Source organism: Natator depressus, chromosome 1, assembly GCF_965152275.1.
Source record: "Natator depressus isolate rNatDep1 chromosome 1, rNatDep2.hap1, whole genome shotgun sequence".
NCBI lineage: Eukaryota > Metazoa > Chordata > Testudines > Cheloniidae > Natator > Natator depressus.
The window spans coordinates 142,950,672-142,967,498 of record NC_134234.1 but is presented as its reverse complement, the minus strand read 5'-3'; the positions used below and the strand labels follow the sequence as shown (position 1 = coordinate 142,967,498).

Here is a 16,827-nt window from a genome sequence, read left to right as displayed (position 1 = left end):
GTCTCTATATATAATGTCTTCTGCAGTTTCCACGATATGCTATGCATCCGATGAAGTGAGCTGTAGCTCACGAAAGCTCATGCTCAAATAAACTGGTTAGTCTCTAAGGTGCCACAAGTACTCCTTTTCTTTTTTCTTTTTACGAATACAGACTAACACGGCTGTTACTCTGAAATCAGTATTCTATGTTTCTTCCAAATATATTATTATTATTCTAGATATATTTGTTCCAAGTGCTCACCCTTGGTTTTTAAAGTTTCAGTCACCCAGTCAGGAAGTAGGAGCCAGGACTATATAGGGGACTATATAGCTCATGTTTAAATAATGAATAACATAGACAAAGACAAAGCTGAAGTGAAAAGTACATGAACACTTCATATAGATGAAATATGTGCAAAACATGTTTTCTATATTTTACAAATTAACAAGCAAATCTTGTTCAAGGATAACTTGTGAAAAAAAAGTTGTACTACAGATACATCACTACAATGAACAATTGGTCTGTCTGTATTCACATTGTCTTATACAATTTACAGTAAGTCTGTTTACAGATCACATGTCTTTGTTTCTTAAATGCTTGATCCTGAGTAGAGCTGAGTAGATATGGTTGAATATTATCTTATTCCACCAATGCATGAATCAACAAATATTTCTTCTTATTTGGACCCTGATTCAGCAAAGCATTTATGCATCAAGACCTTGATTGAATAATGGTAACTGGATTATTTTTATAATTATCTGACTTTTGACTTTTAAGCATGTGTTTTAAGTCTCCTAGGACTACTTAAATTCCATTGACTCTAGTGGGATTTTAGCATATGTTTAGGTGTTCATCCTGAACAGGACTGCTTTTAGAACTGGCTGAAAATTTTCCAACACAACACTTTTCAATTGGAAAACGCTGATTTTGTTCAAAACCAAAATATTCTGTGGGAAATGTTGATTTCAACAAAAGTTATATAAAAACCTGTCTGGTTGCCCACCTGTACAGGTGCTCAGCAGCATGGGCTCTTGGGATGAAATTGTAGGAAGGAAGATTTAGATTAGATGTTAGGAAAAATTTTCTTAACTCCCAAAGAAATTACCTAGGGAGATTGTGGAATCTCCATCAACGGGGGTTTTAAAGAACAGATTACAGGGGTGGCCAACCTGAGTCTGAGAAGGAGCCAAAATTTACCAGTTTACATTGCCAAAGAGCCACAGTAATATGCCATCAGCTCCCCTCACCCCCTCATCCCAGCGCTTCCCACCCACCAGCAGTCCCTTCGATAAGCACCTCCCCCTCTCTTCCTGCACCTCCTGATCAGCTGTTTTGTGGTGTGCAGGAGGCTTTCGGGGGAAGAGGGGAGTGAAGGCAGTGCAGGCTCAGGGGAGGGGGCAGGAAGGGGTGGAGTGGGGGCAGGGCCTGTGGCAGAGCCAGGGGTTGAGCAGTGAGCACCCCCCGGCTCACTGGAAAGTTGGCGCCTGTAGCTCCAGCTCTGGAGTTTGTGCCTATACAAGGAGCCGCATATTAACTTCTGAAGAGCCAAAGGTTGGCCACCCCTGGATTAGACAAACACTTCTGGGGGGATGATCCAGAGAATTTAGGGAATGGTCCAGATATTTAGGCAGGACAAAGTGCAGGGGACTGGACTAGATGACCTACTGAGATCCCTTCCAGTCCTACATTTCTATAATTGTATTACCAGCTACTTGGCAGCTTGCCTAACAGACTGATGCAGAGCACAAGTTCCCAGGGCTTCCAGGTTTTGAGAAACACTGCCCTCTGAGGAACAATTTTGGTGTTTTTCAAAACAAATTGTTGTGGATTCCAGTTCCACAAAATATTCAAGATTTAGATTCCGCCCCCCCGCCCCAATTCAGCATGAATTCTTTGTCTAACAACTTGAAATTTTGTATAGAACTGAAAGTCCACTTCTCAGCCTCCCCTAGTTATTGTTTTGCATGTGGGTCGATATGTTGAAAGTCTCTTGTCAGTGCTCAAGTCAAATAGAGAACTGGGTAAAATGTATCAAATTTCAAACACTGCAAAAAATCAAGTTTTGAATTTTTTAAAAAATTATTTTTTGAAGAAATGTTTACAGTTCTTCCTTTTTAATATTGTACGAGCTCTGTTTAGGAATTGCCATACTCGACAAGACTAAAAGTCTCTCCAGTCCAGCAACCTGTCTCCAACAGTGTCCAACAGAAAATGCTTTATAGGAGGGAGTAAGAATCAAACATAAAGCAGACGTGGGACAATCTGCTCCACATTTTAGGTCACACCCTAATATGTAATTGTCTGAAGCACAAATTTTAATATACTGAATGTCCCATCACTTTGTGAATCTTGCTAAACTCTTGGCTTTAATGAGCTGCATAATCTTATTACATGTGTGAAAAAGTATTTCCTTTTCGCCGTTTTGAATTTGCCTTTATGTTTTATTGAATTTTCCCATGTTCTGTGTTATGAGACCGGGAGAATAGAAGCTCTCAACCAACCTTCTCTAGACCATACGGTATTTTATATATATTTTATCTTGTATATTATTAGTCTGCATTCTATGGACAACAGTCTCAATCTTTCTTCATATATGAGTTCTTTCCAGGCCTCTAATTGTTCTCATCACCCTTCTCTCAACCACCTAGTTCAGCAATCTCCATTTGGACACAAGGTGACCAGTACGGCAAGCAATATTCTGGATGAGAGTTGCAACATTTATTTAAATCATACAATTATATATATTTTTTCATATTCCCAAGCCATTCCTTATCTATTCTCACATCTTGTTTTCTTTGTTGACTTTAGCTTCACATTGTGGAAAGGTCTTTATTGAGCTGTGTTCAATAACATCCAGGCCTCCTTCCTGAATTAATATCCTTAATTTGAACCTTGTAAGGTGTATGAGTCACTTAAATTTTTCCCTCCGATGTCCCTTACTTTCTGCTTATCAATATTGAACTTCATTTGCCATTGTGTTGCCCACTTTATCTTGCTTAGCTCTTTCTGAAGTGTCTCACAGCCCTCTTTGGTTTTAATTAACTCTGTACCGTCTGCAGATTTTTGCTACCTCACTGGTATCTCCTGAAACATCCAAAAATATATTTAAACAAAAATTGACGTAGTATGGAACTCAGAAACATCTTTCTGTTAACCTTTTACCAGGATGAATATTGATTGGTTAATCCTATTCCTTGTTTTCTGTCTTCTAGTCAGTTTTTCATCCATGACAGTATTTTGCTTCTGACCTTATGAGTACTAGTGTTTTACTTCCCCTCTACATAGCAATGAAAAAGTGTTAGCACTTTTGTTAACAATGGAAAGTCATTGGCTGTGCTTGGGAAGGGTAATAAAGAGTGTTACCTGAGACTGTCTAAAAGTCAAATCCTTTTAAGCCTATTTCTGTTTACAATAGCGGTACAATATCCACGTAATTCAATTCTTTAAAATTGGTAGATAACTTCCTAAATAACTTGAATGGAATTTTAATTATACTGTTTTTAGATTTTACTTTGACTTTTTTATTTTGTTTTCCTTTTCAATCAGCATATATTTATATAGCTTTATAATGCCCAGTGGGAGAAGTGCCTATCCATGGCTTTGGGCACCTTAATGTTATGTTTAAAATGAGCAGCTTTCCCCAATCCACATAATGCTACCCCAAGAAACACAGAAATACCAGCATTTATCACTGCCCCACCTGTTCTCCAAAAGCCTGGGTGAAAAGATGGACCTCGGCAGCATGCTTTTGTGTCTATATATTGAGGCTGTTTTGGACAAAGGAGAGTAGAAAGAATCAGTCCCAAAGTTGAGGACTCCTCATGGAAGACACAATCCTCACAGCTCTCTCTCTCTTACATGAAGGGGTCTCCAGCTGGAGTATTCCTGCTAATTTCAGGAAGGGACAGAGTCAGAGAGAGAGAGTGGCTCAGGTAGGCAGGCGATATACAGTTTTATAAGTCAAAACTGGCACCTAAAATTTCACCTGGGCACTAATAGGCAGCCAGAGCATTGATGTCATATGAAGACATATGTCATATGAAGACATGTTTACCAAGCAGCCTGCTGCACTCTGCACCAGTTGCAGTTTTCATGAATAGCCTCGCATAAAGTGTAATGCACTTGTCTAATCCTTAGGTGACAGAGGCCTGGATTACAGTAGGAAGGCATTATCCAAAATGAAAGGTCTCATTTTCTGGGTCAGACAGTGATGCAAGTTAATTTTTCTATTAAAAATAGATCTAGCTTTTCAAAATTCAAATGGCTCAAAGTGACCAAGAGCTGCTATGAATTGCTGAGATTACACATGGAAAAAATGGGAATAACGAAAACTATTGTTATTAACATTTCAAATCACCGAACCCAATATTACTGTAAGGAAGACATTTTAACATCCTCACTGGGGCTAATTCAGATCAGCTGTATAGACAGAATTGAACACATCAGCAGTGATAACCATAAATTAATTGATCTGGGAAGTGGATGCATTAACGTAATTAATAGAAAGGGAATGGGGCTATAGGTTATAAAAGAATTTATTAAATTGTAAGGGAGAGGGAACATGTAAATGATGAAGATAATGTAATGTTAAGAGCACAGGTTTTCATCACTTATAATGATGCAGAAATCAATATTTAACTCATTTTTTCTCTGATTCTTCTGATCAACACATGGCACTATTGTATGAGTGCAAATATAGCTAGAGTTTTTTTCATACAACCCATTTCATACCAGGAGCAATTAAACATTAACTTATTTCTAAAAGCAGATCTATCTTACGCTGCTCAGGGGTGTGAAAAAGCCTCTGCCCCCGAGAGATGCACGTTTCACGCTGTCCACATCGGTGCTATGTCAGTGGGAGATGCTCTCCAGTCACATGCTTCTCATGAGGTGGAGTAATTATGCTGACAGGAGAGCACTCTACCATTGGCATAGCACGTCTCCATCAGACACGCTACAGCGATGCAGTAGCATCGGTGCATCTGCACTGATGTAGCTCTGTAGAGTAGACTGGCCCTAACATACCCAGTACATAGTCATTCAAATGAACAAGACTGTCCTTTTAGAAAGAGAAGACATGTATTAAATGGTTATTAAATTAGAGAATTTCTTTCTCATGCAATATAGAAAAAGCCAGCACATTTCTTAACCAGGAGACATTCAATAGTACCAGCAGAAATTGTCTTTATCTTTTCATTTCTCCCATTATCCAATTGCCCAGCTCTTGTAACAATCTTTTTCACATTTATCACTAGAGATTTGGAGATGAGTGAATGAGGTCAGATACAATGAAAATAGACATGAACATCCACAGAACTAAAACTAAACCTCAGTTAACCCTTGTATGGATTTTGAAAAAGTTCAGTTATTCTCCTTTTCTATTTCTTTTCTGTATGATTCTGTTCTTCCTGAGGTTAGGGTCTGATAACTCCAGGTGCTTGGAGTCTGAGGTTCTGAGTATCCTCAACTCCCACAGGATTCTATGGAGAAGAGGTTTCTCAACCACTTACAAGAAATGCTGAGACCCTTTCATAATCAGAGAGTCTTAGTCGGGACCAGCTGAGGAAATACCAAAATACTATGGGTAACTCTACCCTGCAGTGCTACAGAGGCGCAGCTGCACCGATGCAGCTGTGTCACCCTAGCGCATCTGGTGAAGATGCGCTATGCTGAAGGGAAAGCGCTCTCATGTTAGCATAATTACTCCACCTCTGCGAGAGGTGGAAGCAATGCTTTCAGGAGAGCCTCTTTCACCAACTTAGCGCTACTGTGGTCTGCGCTTAGGTCACTGTAACTTGTGTCACTCAGAGGGATGGCTTTTTCATACCTCTGAGTGACATAAGTTACATCAACTCTTATTTGTTTCCACCTGAATTGGAACCAAAAAATCCTAGAAATTAGAATTAGGCCCAAACTCTAATTGTTTATCCTAAAGTGCCCTTTTCCCCACCTAAATTTGGGAGTCTCAGGCCCTCTCTACTGCTGTTCCTCCAGGCCAAGAAAGTAGGCATTAGGTTCTTCTGTCACCTCATTGCTGCCTGTCTTGAGGAGGAGTGGCACTACATCACTTTTAGGCTCCGGTAGTGGTTCTTGGAAGCTAGACTTTCCTCCTCTTTAAGAGCTGCTGCTCTTTCTCCACAGAAGAGGACATCTTCTCCTCACAGCCAGAGAGAAGGGGAGTTCTGTACCACCTTATCTTCTCTCTCCCCTCCTATTTTTCACCTTGCTCCCCATCTCTATCTTTTTCTACCAGAGGTCAAGTTTAATAACCTCTGAACATAAGCTCTCCCACTGTGCTCATAGACTTCAAATTTGCACTTTGGTAGTCATTTTGTTTGGCACATAGGAAAAAAATAATACACTGAATATCTGATATTAAGAACAATTTGATAATGTGGCATGTTTGCAAGTAAGTAGCTGAGGATATTGATATTGAAAATACTTGCACAGCCTTAATTGAAATGTCCAATGTGAGATTACAGAGAAAGTTCTAATTATGTTTTATGTTCATGTGTTCATCAAAGCCATAGTCTGTGGGTGTCAGGCCACAAAACAAAGCAAATTTGTTTCAGAAGGCTTTTAACTGAGGCTTTTAAACAAATTTTATATGGCAGTGAGACAGCTCTCTGCATGTTAACAAAGCAGCAAATAGTGCAGTCTGACAACACATGCAAATTATCCCCTTACTTCAGCTGTTTGTTTTAGATTATCTGAGACAGCCAGGTAAGTGATTTTTTTCACTAATTAGGCAGTTTCATTGGATGTTGCAAGAGACCATTTTTTAGGAGGGAAATGGGAGGATTTGGTAATAATGAATCATCCCAATATTATTGTTGAAGATTATAGAAGATCTTTAATTAGAATTCTCTCAAGCTCAGTTTGGAGTTGCCAAAGTTTAATATCCATTAGCATGGTGACTCCTCCAGATGCTCAAGTTCTCATGCTAACCCATGTGGTTTCTGGAAACTGCAAAAGGTCAGTCACGTTCTGACTGTTCAGTAACAGCGTTAATGCTTAATAGACTATGAAAGTGATGATGTCACACTCCAAGCGGGTAACCTTGAGGAAGGGGATTACTTTCCAAACAACCAGTGTCAGGTTATAATGTCGAAAAAGGTCATTTTGTTGTCATGTAAATGCTGTAACTAACTGTTTTAATGGGTAAGTGAGTGTATGTTTCTAATCATTGAACCTTTAAGCAGTGAAAAGACATGTTGGGATGGCTGCAATGTGGTTTAAATTGCCAACCATGTGGTGTGTGAGCCATCCTTAACACTATAATGCTTGCAGTCAGGAGCAGAGTACATAACAATATTCAAATGCCCCATGGCAGAAAGAGGAAAAAGAAAACCCTCAGAAGCTGAGTATCGTAAACGAAAGGCTGAGAAGGGAAAGGACCAAAGAAAACAGCAGGGATCCTTCCTAAAATATCTTCTCTTTAATCCAAATAAAGATGGAAGCAGTTCACAGCATCCAGATGAAAGAATTTTACTTCAAGATGAGGGTAGCTCACATCCACACAAAAGCAGTTTGGAAACTCAAGATGATGGAAACTTACTTCTAGATGAAGGCAGCTCACAGCATCAGACTGATATGGAAGTGGAGAAAATGTATTCACATTCAGAGACACATGCAGAAAATGAAGTAAATGAAGTAGAAGGAAGAAAGGATGAGAAAGTTACAGACAAGTTACAGTATGGGAACCCAGTTTCATGGCCCAGATGTGATGACAGTTTGCGGCAAATTCTTGTGGAAATGGACCCGAACAAGTTCATGAATTTCCCTTCCCTAAGGATATAAATAAAAGAAAATTCTCCGCTCAGCATTACAAGAGGAAACTCATTAATGGGGAAGAAATTCATCGAAACTGGTTACAGTATTCAGTGTTAAAGGACTCTGTTTTGCTTTTGCCACAAGTTGTTTAGAAATCAAGCAATTTGTACATCACTTACTGAAAATGGTTCGAAGGACTGGAAAAACATATCTTCAATTCTCTCTTCACATGGAAGTAGTACAGAACATTTGGAATGTTTTCAAAATTGGAAACAACTTTAATTATGATTGGAAAAAGGAAAAACTATCGATGAAGAAAATTTACATGTGATCAAGGAAAGAAGAATATTGGCAACAAATTTTAAAACATCTGATTGCTTTAGTGAGAGCTCTCGGTAGGCAAAATTTAGCATTCCACAGCCGTGATAGAAATGAAAAATTATACACTCCAGGTAATGGAAAAAAATTAAAATTTGTTGAATACCTAGCTTTGTTTGATCCAGTCATGAAGGAGCATCTACGTAAAATAACTGATCATGAAACACAGGTTCATTACTTAGGAAAAAAATATGCAGAATGAACTGATTCAAATCCTAGCCAATGCCATTAAAAAAAAATTGTAGAAGATGCTCATTCTGCAAAATACTTTTCAATAATACTGGACTGTACACCACATGTTGTGAGTCATGTGAGTCATGTTGAAGCAATGATGATGATCATTCATTTTGTGGATATGGAAAAATCTGCAGATGAAGATAATGTTGAAGTGCTCATAAAGGAACATTTTTTGGATTTCATACCACTGAAGGAGATGACTGGAGCATTTATGACTGAAACTATTCTACAAGAGCTTGAAACAATGTCATTATCTGTTGAAAAGCTACGTGGCCAAGGCTATGATAATGGGAGTAATATGAAGGGTAAAGACAAGGGTGTGCAAAGGAGAATGATGGAAATCAATCCTAGGGCCTTTTTCGTTCCTTGCAGTGTGCATTCTCTGAATTTGATTGTCAGTGATTCTGCTAGATGCTGTTTGGAGGCAAGCAGTTTCTTTGACCTGGTGCAATGTGTTTATGTGTTTTTTCTCAGGCTCAACACGCCGTTGGGAGTTTCTGACTTGCCATGTGAATTCTCTAACTGTGAAACTACTTAGACAAGATGGGAGAGTCGCATTGATGCTTTGAAGCCTCTTCGCTATGAACTTGGAAACATTTATGATGCCCTAGTTGAAATTTCTGATGATACTACCTTTACTGGATCACCTGACAATACGGCACGTTCAGATGCAGAAGCTCTTACAAATGACCTTTCCAAGTTCAAATTTGTGGCTTCACTTATTTTGTGGTATAATATCCTTTTGGAGATTAACCTCACTAGTAAGCAGCTTCAGGAAAAGAACTTGAACATACATTCTGCTATTCAAAAACTGCAGCAAACTAAAAATATTCTGGAGGAATGCAGAAGTGATAAAGGGTTCGAAAGAACACTGGTAGATTCTCTCAAGCTTGCTGCAGAAATAGACTTTCTGACAGAATTTGAATCAGAGCCAGTTCGCATTTGGCAAAAGAAATAGCAGTTTTCATCTGAAGGATGAGACACACCCATTCAGAACCCAAAACAAAGGTTCAAAGTGAATTTCTACTTTGCAGTCCTTGATACTGCTATTCACTCAGTTGACGAAAGATTTCAACAGATGCAGCAGCTAGAGCCAGTGTTTGGCTTTCTATAGGATATGCACAGCTTGCAAAAGAAAACAGCAAAACAGATAAGAGAATTTTGTATAAAACTGGAGTTGGCATTGACTCATGAAAATTCAGAAGACACTGATGCTACAGATTTGTCTAGTGAGCTAACGGCTTTTTCAAGACGACTTATGAAACATTCCACTCCTGAAGAAGTACTGAAGTTTGTGAAAATAAACCCACAGACAGTTTTCAAAACATTGTTATAGTTATACACATTCTTTTAACTTGGCCAGTCTCTGTAGCTAGGGGGGAGCGTAGCTTCTCAAAGTTAAAATTGATAAAAGCATATCTGCATTCAACAATGGTGCAAGAGAGACTTGTTGGACTTGCCACGATGTCAATAGAGCATGAAATAGCTGGAAAACTGGATCTAAAAGGACTAGTGACTGAATTTTCAAAACTCAAAGCAAGAAAAGTCACGTTTTAGGAGCACAGAGTGTTTTTTTTTTTCAGAGTGCTTTGTAAATACAGGTTAAAGTTCATTGAAGGGTTTTCTTATTTCTTTCTATATTGGGTACGGTGGTAATGGCAGTTAAAGCAGGATAGCATAATGGATGATTTTGGATTTGTAATAATAAAAATTACAATTAACATTTTAATGTATTTTTATTTGAAATCGGATTGAAATATCGTCTAGCTGTCATGTACAAATCTAGTCTGAAAATTTTGTGTCTCTATTTTATCTGATCTCAGAAACATTGGTTGGACAGACAGATGGACAAACCAAATAATTAAGCCTCTGTTTAAAAAAAATTCTTAAAAAACATTAAAAGGAAAAAAGGGGCAAAATATTTTCCAGTTTACCATAAACCTCAGCCTAGATCTGCCCTTGGGGTTTTGGGGGTGGGGAGCGCCGATTACGTGGTTCGCCTAGGGTGCCAGTTCCTGGCAGCTAGTCTAGGGCTGCCCCTGGGAATCCTGTCTGCAGTTTACTTTTCACTAGGGCTGTTGATTAATCGCAGTTAATTCATGCGATCAATTTTAAAAAATTAATCACAATTTTAAAAAATTAATCGCAATTAATCGCAGTTTTAATTGCACTGTTAAACAATACCAATTGAAATGTATCAACTATTTTAGGATGTTTTTCTGTATTTTCAAATATATTGATTTAAATTACAACACAGAATACAAAGTGTACATTGCTTACTTTATATTATTATTTTTATTACAAATATTTGCAGTTAAAAAGATAAACAAAAGAAATAGTATTTTTCAACTCACCTTGTGCACATACCATAATGCAATCTCTTTATCGTGAAAGTGCAGCTTACAAAGGTAGATTTTTTTTGTTCCATAACTACACTCAATGTAACAAAACCATGTAAAACTTTAGAGCCTACAAGTCCACTCAGTCCTACTTCTTATTCAGCCAATCACTAAGACAAACAAGTTTGCTTACATTTATGGGAGAGAATGGTGCCGGGATCTTATTTAAACTGTCACCTGAAAGTGAGAACAGGCATTCACCTGGCACTTTTGTAGCCAGCATTGCAAGGTATTTACAGGCCAGATATGCTAAACATTGGTATGCCCCTTCATGCTTCTGCTACCATTCTAAAGGACATGCTTCCATGCTGATGATGCTCGTTAAGAAATAATGTGTTAATTAAATTTTGACTGAACTCCTTGGGGAAGAATAGTATGTCTCCCACTATGTTTTACCCGCATTCTGCCATATATTTCATACTATAGCAGTCTCGGATGATAACCTAGCACATGTTGTTTGTTTTAAGAACACTTTCACTGCAGATTTGACAAAACGCAAAGAAGGTACCAATGTGAGATTTCTCAAGATAGCTACAGCACTCGGCCCAAGGTTTAAGAAACTGAAGTGCCTTCCAAAATCTGAGAGGGCCCAAGTGTGGAGCATTCTTTCAGAAGTCTTCAAAGAGCAACACTCAGATGTGGAAACTACAGAAACCGCACCATCAAAAAAGAAAATCAACCTTCTGCTGGTGTCATCTGACTCAGATGATGCAAATGAATTTGCATTGGTCTACACTGCTTTGGATTGTTATCAAGAAGAACTCATCGTAAGCATGGAATGGTGGTTGAAGCATGAAGGGACATATGAATATTTAACGCATTTGGCATGTAAATATCTTGCAATGCTGGCTACAACAGTTCCAGGCAAATGTCTGTTCTCACTTTCAGGTGACACTGTAAACAAGAAGCAGGCAGCATTATCTCCTGCAAATGTAAACAAACTTGTTTGTCTGAGCGACTGGCTAAACAAGAAGTAGGACTGAGTGGACTTGTAGGCTCTAAAGGTCTACATTGTTTCATTTTTGAATGCAGTTATTTTTTGTACATAATTCTACATTTGTAAGTTCAACTTTCATGATAAAGAGATTGCACTACAATACATGTATGAGGTGAATTAAAAATACTATTTCTTTTGTTTTTTACAGCACAAATATTTGTAATCAAAAATAAATATAAAGTGAGCACAGTACACTTTGTATTCTGTGTTGTAATTGAAATCAATATATTTGAAAATATAGAAAACATCCAAAATATTTAAATAAATAGTATCCTATTATTGTTTAACAGTGTAATTTATTGCATGATTAATCGCATGGTTAATTTTTTTAATTGCACGATTAATCACAATTAACTTTTTTAATCGTTTGAAGAGCCCTACTTTCTACTGTGGGTCTAACACAGCAGAAGATTGATTTAGGAGAGATATAGAGTGGTTTTTTATATTTGTCTTACTCTTGGGGATGTTCAGAAATCCCTAGTGATGTGACTTTTTTAGATTATAATTTAGTGTTGTTATTTTTAGATGTGCTAAAAGTTGTGCACCAAGTATTATTATTTTGTGTGTATTTTGAATATCTATCTATAGATATAGATCTCCAAAATACACACACAATAATTTTGTTTTAATTTCCAAATATACGTTTGGCAATTTCAGGAAAATGTTATGTGAAACCCAATTTACAGCATGAACTAATATCTGAAAACCTAATCATGTGATACAAGCTTCATAAATATTCTGCCATTACATGGTAAAGTACCATGTAATTAGTGAGACACAGTCTCTCTCTCTCTCTCTCTCTCCATGATCACTGATGTCTTCAGAACCAGAATGCAGACTGCATGTTAAATGCTTTCAGTACAGTTATGCTCACTCATATCTGAGATCATATCTATATGTTGTGTGACTGCCCCAAAAATACACTTTATTGATAAGATTATTTATATCTGTTTTCTACCTGAGGCCATGTCACATGTTCATTTACCAAGAAGTTGGAGTAGTAATTCAAAGCTAGACAAGGAAATATTAAAACATGCTCAAACAGGTGTAGGGAGAAACCAGTCAATGAGCATGAGATGAAACTAGAATGAAGGACAAGTTAATTTCTTCTCAAACTTCAAAAAGGCAGTGTTAATCAAGGAATGATAAAAGCAACAAAAATTACCAGCAACAAAGGAGAAACAGTGAATCAAGAAAACTTTGCTGCATCTACTCCATCAATCTTTGATAAATCTGAGCATGGGAAGAAGAGTTTATTAGGTGGCCAAAAAGCCATTATTCCACAACTTTGGTTAAAATGCCAACCTGGTTCCACAGTAAAGTGAAGGCAGGAGTTAGAAATGAAGAAAACAATATATAACAAATGGTAAAAAGGGGGAATAGATAGCAATTGATATAAGTTATGAAGTGTAGAAAATGTATAAGGGAAGCTAAAGATAAGAAGGGAAACTCCATGGCTGGCAGGGCTAATGACAATAAGAAGAAATTTAAGTATATTGGGAACAAAAGAAACCCTAGGACTAGTATAGGCCCATTACTAGATGGACATGTTGGTAGGTATATATATTACACACACATTGTGATTCATATATCCATGTAATATGTTATAGGTCATTGAGGCCTGGTATGAATGACATGTGCTAGACATGAATGTGTGTGTTGCAAATTAGCAACTGAAACAAAAACTTAAGGTCAAGGACTATTAGAACTATTTGTGCAAAAACAATCTTATGTTCAGAGAAAAATACGGAAAATCATCAGAAAAGGAAACAACATCAGCTGGACTGATATAAAATTGTATAAGAATTGGAGAAAATGGCATGCCTTGGATCATGGCAGCCCGCCCAGGATTGTCTCTTTGGAATTGTGTGGGTAGAAGGCCTAGTAAACAAAGGCAAAGAACCAATGATGTGACAGAATGGACTATAAATGGATGCCTATGATTTCTGCAAATCAGAGTAGTTTTTTGATCCAGAGTCCCGTGTGGAGATAGATGTGGTTTTCGCTGGCTCCCCGCATCTTATGATCTTATCCTGATGGAAGGAATCTTGACTGGCCATCGGGACCATTCTGACCTTTGGACTCTGGTATAGTATGTTTGGGGTATGAATGTAGAGTGAGTAAGGTTTGTTTTGTAATCAATAAAGATCATTTAGAGTATTATATACCAACACCGTGTCCAGTATCTACTTGCTCCCCATTCCGTGGGGAGACCTCTATTGCGGATCTAACTTGTGGTGGAGAATGCGGAGTGGGGAGAGAGATATTAAGGAGTGTCGGATTTCGAGACGGGGTCTTACAGAGTTGGGGGAGTCTTTATTTAAGATTAATAAGGGTGACTCCTTATTTGTGAAATTTGTGAGAAAAAAAATGTGTGGGGAGATACCATGTGGTGTTAGTGTAATAATGTTTAAAATGCTGTTTAGGAAGAGAAGTAAAGGGGTGGGAGAGGCACCCCAGTGGACTAAAGCTAAAGCCCGTTCTCTGTTAGAGAAGGAGATTATTGCATTTGGGACGTGCCCTTGGATGGAAGGTGCAATGGAACCGGATTTAGCACTTGATACCTTACAAAACATGTTCGAAATATATGTATAGTTGTACAAGCCTAATGCTAGTAAAAAGCAAACAGCCGTAGTATGGCTGTTGTGACAAGCTATAGAAAAGGCAATTGCATGTAAGGGGGAAGTCTGCAGAATTACAAACATTACAAGAGAATTTTAAAACTTGCCAGGAAAATTTGGAACGGGAAGTGAGGCAGGCAGATAATGCAAACTCAGTTAGAACAAATGGGGAAACAAAATAGGGAACTGGAGAAAAGAATGCTGGACTGGGAAAAGTTTAAAGCAGACAAAGATAAATTAGACCATCAAGTGATAGGAATGAAACAGTTAATTTGAGATTTGACTAAGAAAAAGGAAGAGGAGATCGCAAGCGTTTCTCACAGTTGGTGACAAAAATTATAGCAGCATTGAAAAAGCCAGGGAAAACACAGGAGCTGTAGGTTGCGGCTGTGTGTCAAAAAGAGAGAGATTTGGATTTGGATTCCAATGATATGTGGTATGGAGAGTATCTGCAAGGGGGTCAAGATAAAATGGAATTTGACCAAACTCAAGAGGGGCTTTATACTAAGTTGAGCGAAGAAATAAGAAACTGGCTGGGAGAGCCTAAACCAGAGAAGTCTGTAGCAGTGCTAGAACGGAGATCAATCATTAAGGATACAGCGGGGGAGATACAGTCAGAGCAGACACAAATAATTCCTGAGAGTTCATCAGATTTACAGTTGATGGTAAAGTCATTACGCCCAGTGAATATGAAAAATTTAGTTACATGGCTATCACAGTGGGCAGAGTTAGGAGGAACAGAGAATTTTAATATGAGTGAATCTTATAGGTTAATCAGGCCAGCTACCACTGGAGAGATTAGACAGGCAGTAGATCGAGTGAAAAATGCTTCGAACAGGCAGCCAAAAGCACACCAACTGATACCACGATTTATTATGCTGTTAGGAAAAGAAATAGGTCAAAGACCCATGAAGGTGTTATCCAGTGCAGATTACATGAAGCCTGGAGATTCACCCAGGGATTACCTGTTAAGGAGAATAATATTGGGATTATTGGCTGGAGAAATACAACCAGTGACTAATCCCACAGTGGAGGTTGCCAGACATGTCACAGCTGATTCTTTGATGGCAGTTAATTTGAATCAGAGGGAATTATGGAATAATGTGTTTGAAGGATTGGACAGAAATTTATTAGTGATGTGTACTAATGTGGTGAACTAAGCAGCCCAGATGAGGGGTTAACAGTTATGAATGCACTGGAGCACTGGCTAGTATGCCAACGCATGATGAAAGGGGGAAGCCAGGTAGAAGGATTGAAACCCAGAGTACCCTTTGCTGAAGCAATAACATATTCAAATGAGATTGCTTATAGATCAGGGTACCGTGAGAGAGGAAGAGGCCATCGTAGAGGACAAAACACCCCACCCAAGGAGGTAGAGGGTAGAATAATCAAAATAAGCCCCAGAAGGGAGTAGATGTGCTTCGTAATATTGCTTGGAGGTAACTGAAATTAAGGGGAGTAGACATGGATAAGTGGAATGGGAGACATACTGATGAATTGATCAAAGAAATGCAAAGGATGGAAGAAGAAATGTTTAAGGAGCAGAAAAAGGTTGCAGCTATGCAAACTGAGGGTTCAGAGAAACCCTCTACAGGGAAGCCCCAATGACAAGTTGCTTCCACTGGAAATGGGTCCTCAGGAGTGGGGGATGGTAACTAGATTAAGATGGGATTCAAATGGGAGGCCTAGGACAAGTGTCATTATGGGAAATAATGGACCCAAAGATGCCCTATTGGATAGTGGGGCCTGTGTAAATATTGTAAATAGACATTGTGATTTGACTCAATACGTGTCAGAGATCATTACAGCAGCCTCCTTTATTGGGGAAGGAGTGACAGGAAAAATGTATCATTCAGTAGAAATAGTTATACCCAGAGGGGGTGGGGGGGGTTGTTGTAAAGAACAAATGCTTCAGATAGATCAGGCAGCTGAGCCTGTAATATTGGGGACTCCTTTTCTGAAGAGGAATTAGTTAGTTTTGGATTTAACTAATGGAGTTCAGCTGGAACTCCAGCTGGATGGAAGGCATCCTGAAAGCAGGGTACATTCCAAGAATATGCAGAAGCAGTGGAGGAGATTATACTGGCTCAACAGAATGTGTGGGTAAAGGAGCTTCCCGATGTATGGATTAAGAATAAAACAGAATGTGGTAAAAGCGAAGCATGTGTTAAAATCATGGGGGATGAATTGCCACCACAGAGACAATATAAATATCCTGTGCAAGCGGAGGCAGGAATTCAGAAAATAATTGAATCATTAGAACAACAGGGGAATTCCTCATACAAATAGCCCAATTTGGCCCTTATTAAAAGCCTCAGAAGACTGGAGATTGACAATGGATTTTAGACAAATGAATAAAGCTACCCCCTTCTGCCCGCCATGGCACCAATAGTAGCAGATCTACTTCAAGTAATGGCAAGAATACAGGGAGCCTCTAAATGG

The 16,827-nt window shown here is 38.5% G+C and overlaps 1 pseudogene; it reads left to right on the top strand.

Annotated features, from left to right (window-relative positions):
• The first annotated feature begins 6,648 nt into the window (after positions 1-6,648).
• Positions 6,649-9,704, top strand: LOC141982089 (uncharacterized; annotated as a pseudogene).
• Positions 9,705-16,827: the final 7,123 nt, after the last annotated feature.